The 6,040-nt window shown below is 41.5% G+C and overlaps 1 long non-coding RNA gene across 1 annotated transcript; it reads right to left on the minus strand.

Moving 5' to 3' along the window:
• Nucleotides 1–246: 246 nt before the first annotated feature.
• Nucleotides 247–4,849, minus strand: LOC138951226 (uncharacterized). Its single transcript, XR_011451056.1, has 4 exons — nucleotides 4,409–4,849; nucleotides 3,803–3,918; nucleotides 2,790–2,850; nucleotides 247–834 (listed from the first exon to the last, which is right to left on the minus strand). It is a non-coding gene; the product is annotated as an uncharacterized lncRNA (long non-coding RNA).
• Between the last annotated feature and the right edge of the window lie 1,191 nt (nucleotides 4,850–6,040).

Genomic DNA, 6,040 nt, shown 5'->3' on the forward strand with positions numbered 1-6,040 from the left:
GAGATACATGTTCAGTCCGGGTGGGGGGGGGGGGGGGGGGGGGGGGTGACAGGAACCCCCCCTGGATCCGTCCTTGACGCTAGACAAAAAAGTATCTGTGCTGTAGCTTTTTTTATGTTTTATCTCACCCTCATTTTTGAATGTTGTTTGCACACACACACACACACACACACACACACACACACACACACACACACACACACACACACACACACACACAACACACACACTTTTGATCCCATTCCATGTATTGCGAAGACTTTATTCAGGGTTTTAGCTAGTACTTAAACATCCAATTTCAAAGCACAAGTCTGAGCTGAGAATAGATATGCATAAATGTGTAGAATAATGGTGATTTGTGATCTTCTTCTTCTTCTTCTTGGCGTTCGCAGAGGTTACACAATCAGTCCAGCACTGGTGATAAATGTTGTCGTTTTCTCCAACTCCTGTCGACTGCCGTATAGTTTGGTCTGCAAGGGAGTTGGTAACGGCCACACTTCTTTTCGTTCCTCATCTAGTAAGGGACATCGCTGTAAGATGTGTTCCGCTGTTTGGTCCTCTTGACCGCAGGCGCAGGTTGGTGATGGCGCCAGCTTGAACTTTCGGTTCATGTGAGCATTGAGCCTGTTGTGGCCAGTACGCAGCCTGATGAGGTTGACTTGCTGCTCTCTGGACATTGTGTGGTAGTCATCTCTGTTTGTCCTTGGCCTCATCAATGCCTTGATGATTGTCTTCTGCGTGATTTGTGATCAAAACACTTCACAGGGAAGCTTGTTTATATGTCTTATGTATGTGTCTTCCATCGCCCTGGCAACATCAGAACTCCACACCAGCCTGCAAAAGTATAAACATAAAGGGTGACACAAATGAAACAAATGCAGCCCATAAAAATGCTTAATACTTCTTGACCTGTTGACCTAGTTAGTTAATATTTGGCGATTATTAACTATATCTTATGCATGACAAAGGTCAACACAGTGGCGAGTTCACAGGTCAAATGGAGGGGTAATTTGGAACACTTTTGAGTTTTGATCTAGCTGTAATCTTCTTTTTTCAGCACATTTTCAACCAAAAACAAGAAGGGCAAAGCCCATACGACTCACATGCTTGACCTTGACCTTTACATGACCTTGACCTTCAGGGTCAAGGTCAAATAACTAAACCTAGCAATGACATCATACACTAACTGCTTTACACATTTTTCCTACCAAAATACATGTGACCTTGGGTCAAGGTCATCCAAGGTCATGCAACACAAAGCTGTTAATTCAAGACATAGGAAGTACAATGGTGCTTATTGGCCCTTTCTACCATGAGATATGGTCACTTTTAGTGGTTCACTACCTTATTTTGGTCACATTTCATAAGGGTCAAAGTGACCTTGACCTTGATCATATGTGACCAAATGTGTCTCATGATAAAAGCATAACATGTGCCCCACATAATTTTTAAGTTTGAAACAGTTATCTTCCATAGTTCAGGGTCAAGGTCACTTCAAAATATGTATACAATCCAACTTTGAAGAGCTCCTGTGACCTTGACCTTGAAGCAAGGTAAACCAAACTGGTATCAAAAGATGGGGCTTACTTTGCCCTATATATCATATATAGGTGAGGAATTCAATCTCAAAAACTTCAGAGAAAATGGGAAAAATGGGAAAAATACCTGTTTTTTAGACAACATTTATGGCCCCTGCGACCTTGACCTTGAAGCAAGGTCAAGATGCTATGTATATTTTTTGGGGCCTTGTCATCATACACCATCTTGCCAAATTTGGTACTGATAGACTGAATAGTGTCCAAGAAATATCCAACGTTAAAGTTTTCCGGCCGGCCGGCTGGCTCACTTTTGCTTCGCATGTGAGTCAAAAAGGACTAAAACATTACGTCTCCAATGAGTTAACAAGATCGTAAGATTTTGTTGATCTTGTCCGACTGGATTTTGTGTATACAAGTGTTATCTGATAGTTACCTTATTGCTTCATGTGTCATTAACGGTGTAACTGGTTGTCTGAGGGATGCATTGACTAAGATCTCATATATGCTAGATGTCGAAAAACTACTCAAATTACCTGCCCTCGAAAGGGTGGTAACCAAGCTAAAAAAAAGACGCCATAGGAAATTAAGTAGCGTGGAAGGATGGGAGGGTATAAACTATGAGAATTGGGTAAGTATATTAATTATACGAAAATTTATTATTGAAATTTTCATTTGAATTACATAGTTTATACCCTCCAAAACTAACACTCTTAAATTCTTTAATGCTTAAATCGGATTAATTAGTGTACGGCTCCATATAAAACCCGAAACGGTTGAGTCTATCCCCGAATTCGGATCCTTTTTGGAAAGAGCCCAAAAGACAGACCATTTCACCTACAACATTGTAACTTTTGGTATTGGTCATACCTAAGCTGAAATTAATGTACAGCAAATATACAGTGCAAAATGCCGTTAACGGTCTTGCAGGCAACTCAGTTAGCTATCCTGCCTATGCAACTGACTCACGAAGTCTCGCACACAGATAAACAAATGAGGGAAGGGGCCTGTGTCGTCTTCAACCAATAAACACACACACACACACACACACACACACACACACACACACACACACGCGCGCGCACTAAAGATGAATATTGCATATGCATAATGCAAAAGAAGACAACTTAATCTGATAATCTATAGATGTAGTGACTGGTGCAATATTTTAACGAATTTAAAAGGACGACTCTGAAATGTATCATGTGAACCAACTTCTCAATAAACAAAATGAAGACCAGTTTAAAAAGTTACCTGTTTCATTTTGGAATGTTTTTGGTCCCATCACATCTCTGATGTACACTCCATAGACGCACTGTAGTAATAAAAAAAAACTGTTTAAGGAGAAAAAAGATTATGCAGGGAGGAAGAACAGTAAGAACAACAGAATCAGCAGCAACATTCACTAATCTTACTCCACATAACACATAACACTGAATCTCAGTGAAGAGTTAGTGATCCAAATATTTTAATTAAACAGAGAGACACAGAGAGATTGAGAAGGAGACAACAGCTATGTGCATGTGCGTGTGTGTTTGTGTGTGTGTGTGAGGGGAAATTTAGTCATTGAAAACTAAACACTTTCTACTCTTCAATATCAACAGTCATAGACATAAGATTAAGAGCCACTGGGAAAGTTGGACATGAACATGTATATGTTGCAGGTGAGGAGGGGGGGGGGGGGGGGGGCTGGAGGGTCTTTGTTGTTTGTAGATTATAACTTTGCACAAATTCCTGTTTTGTAACACTGTAATGTATAAGTAGAAATGACTGTGGAATAACTTTCTTCTGTTATATCAGTATGATTATTTGCAAAGTTACCCGGATCATTGTGGCATCCTCTTAATCCTATCACGTCTGAGACTTTAGTAGACGTGCCTGTAGAGGGAAGGGATGGGGGAAGGGGGTGGAGGGTGGGCATAGAGAGTGTCGGTGTAATATGAAGGAGGGAGGGGAGAACCATTGGTAAATAAAACTCTTATAATATCAACAGTTCTGAAACTATTTGAGCACGAGTTTCCCATTACCACACAAAGGTGCAGATAGCAACAGATGTTACACCGAGAGTGGGGGGGGACTTTTAGAGGGTTAGTTGTTGGACTGTAGTATCTGAATAGCAGTGCTATGGGGTGAGGGTGGTGCTGGGGCGGAGTATGTATCGTATGTAACTTGAATTGGATATTAATAAGCATGATCACTCAGACTAGAGCTAAAAAACGGTGTTAATCTTCACAGACATTACATAATATGAATTCACAAGCATGTACCTTTTGTTTTGCCCTTGAGTTTGGTAGAAGGAAATATTGAGTGTCGAACACAAGTTGCATTGATCACTGACACTGCGTCACCCTGCGGTCAATCTCCTCTGATCTGCAGATTGCACCTGCACAAACCCAAACAATGTTATGATCGCAAAAAGCCTGCATAGCCAATGGATCTAAGAACACAAACACTCGATGGATCTAATTAGAGAGTCTGCAAACGAGTCATTTTACGTTGGAAATTCAATGACAATCTGTCAGTCAATGAAGCAGATAGATCTGTCCCTGCGATTGTTTTTGCAAGCAGATACATGTTTGAACTTCACTTATCCCGTTATCATTCAACAAATTGATATCTTGCATGATGAATTTTGTGCCGAGGAGCTGAACAAACAATCAAAATCAAGCAAGTGGTACATTCAGAAGACAAACTTCAGTCGCAAAAAACAAACTGACGAGAAAGAACCTAGCTTAATTACTGCTGTATTGATTTCGGCCAAACCAACGCATTTGCATACCGAAGTCATTCCTCCTTTGATTCCAATCATTGTGCATGATCTTAATGCAAAAATATATACGAAAACGAGCTGATCGAAATGAGTAACATTGCACCTGCATTGACTGTACTGCAAAAGCGAAGGTCGTCTGCGACTGGAGATTTCGAAGTTGAACAGCAGCGTTTCTTCACACTCAGCTGTTGGCTTCCTCGGAAAAGTGAAAAGCGTGACTTGAAATCTAGCGGAAACCACATTCTATCTTTCCGTTTCGGTATTCTTGTGTAAAATCCATGAAAAAGTTCTTTCGAAAAAGGCGGCCGTCGTTATTTGGGATGCCACCTAGTGTCACACTACTATTTCCGGAGAAAGTGATGAGTGCGCTGATTGGCTGCACCGCTGCACCGGAGCCAAAAAATAGAAACGTGTCCTATTCCTTGCTCCGCACCGCACACACAACTTTCTCCACTCCTGCAACGGAAGTAGCGTCATCTCTCCGCCTGGTGCAGCCTACTCCACCCTTGCTCCGCTTGCTCCACCTGTGTGTGAGCCCCGCTTTAGAGTTTTGGGTTTTTCCTGACACACATCTCTGAAGCAGTTGATCTTTCGTCAGTCTCTGGCAAACTGGTTCTAGAGGAGGATTCAGCTTCTTGAAGTTGAGAGGTGTATGGACGAGTTTTGCGTGTGGTCCTGGGGGCTGGAAGAAGGACCATGACGCGGCACCATGGGGGCACAAGTCATGCTGTGGCTTGTCATCTGTTGAGAAGCCGTGACGCAGAGATGCCATCACTGCCCGTTTCATGTCTGCAACTGTCTTACCCCCCCCCCCCCTTAATTGCCCGATTATAATATATCGTCAACTTCCTGATTGTATTCAGAGTCAGCTGATCATACCCTCGCCCTCCCAAAGTGATTCCTTTTTTGCGGCAGTCTGTCACAAGGTTGCGAAGCGCTGTTACAAGACGCTTGGAAACGTGATTGATGTACTCTTCTTTTTCGATGGTACTTGATCTCCATAAGGCTTTATTTTGGAAAGTTCCTGGAAGGTTTTTGTGTCACCGTCTGACAGGATAACTGTGTATCGCAGATTGTGCTGCGATACTGACCTGCCTCACAGAACCCGAGCCGCCTCGACTTCCATGATGCCACTGGAACCTTTGATGACGTCATATCCGGCTTTTCGTGAAAGTTGAGGCGGCACTGTCACGCCCTCATTTTTCAACCAAATTGATTGAAATTTTGGTCAAGCAATCTTCGACGAAGCCCGGACTTCGGTATTGCATTTCAGCTTGGTGGCTTAAAAATTAATTAATGACTTTGGTCATTAAAAATCTGAAAATTGTAAAAAAAAATAAAATTATAAAACGATCCAAATTTACGTTCATCTTATTTTCCATCAATTTCTGATTCCTAAAACATATAAATATGTTATATTTGGATTAAAAACAAGCTCTGAAAATTAAATATATAAAAATTATTATTAAAATTAAATTGTCGAAATCAATTTAAAAACACTTTCATCTTATTCCTTGTCGGTTCCTGATTCCAAAAACATATAGATATGATATGTTTGGATTACAAACACGCTCAGAAAGTTAAAACAAAGAGAGGTACAGAAAAGCGTGCTATCCTTCTTAGCGCAACTACTACCCCGCTCTTCTTGTCAATTTCACTGCCTTTGCCATGAGCGGTGGACTGACGATGCTACGAGTATACGGTCTTGCTGAAAAATGGCATTGCGTTCAGTTTC

Source organism: Littorina saxatilis, linkage group LG16 (assembly GCF_037325665.1).
Source record: "Littorina saxatilis isolate snail1 linkage group LG16, US_GU_Lsax_2.0, whole genome shotgun sequence".
In the NCBI taxonomy this organism is placed as follows: domain Eukaryota; kingdom Metazoa; phylum Mollusca; class Gastropoda; order Littorinimorpha; family Littorinidae; genus Littorina; species Littorina saxatilis.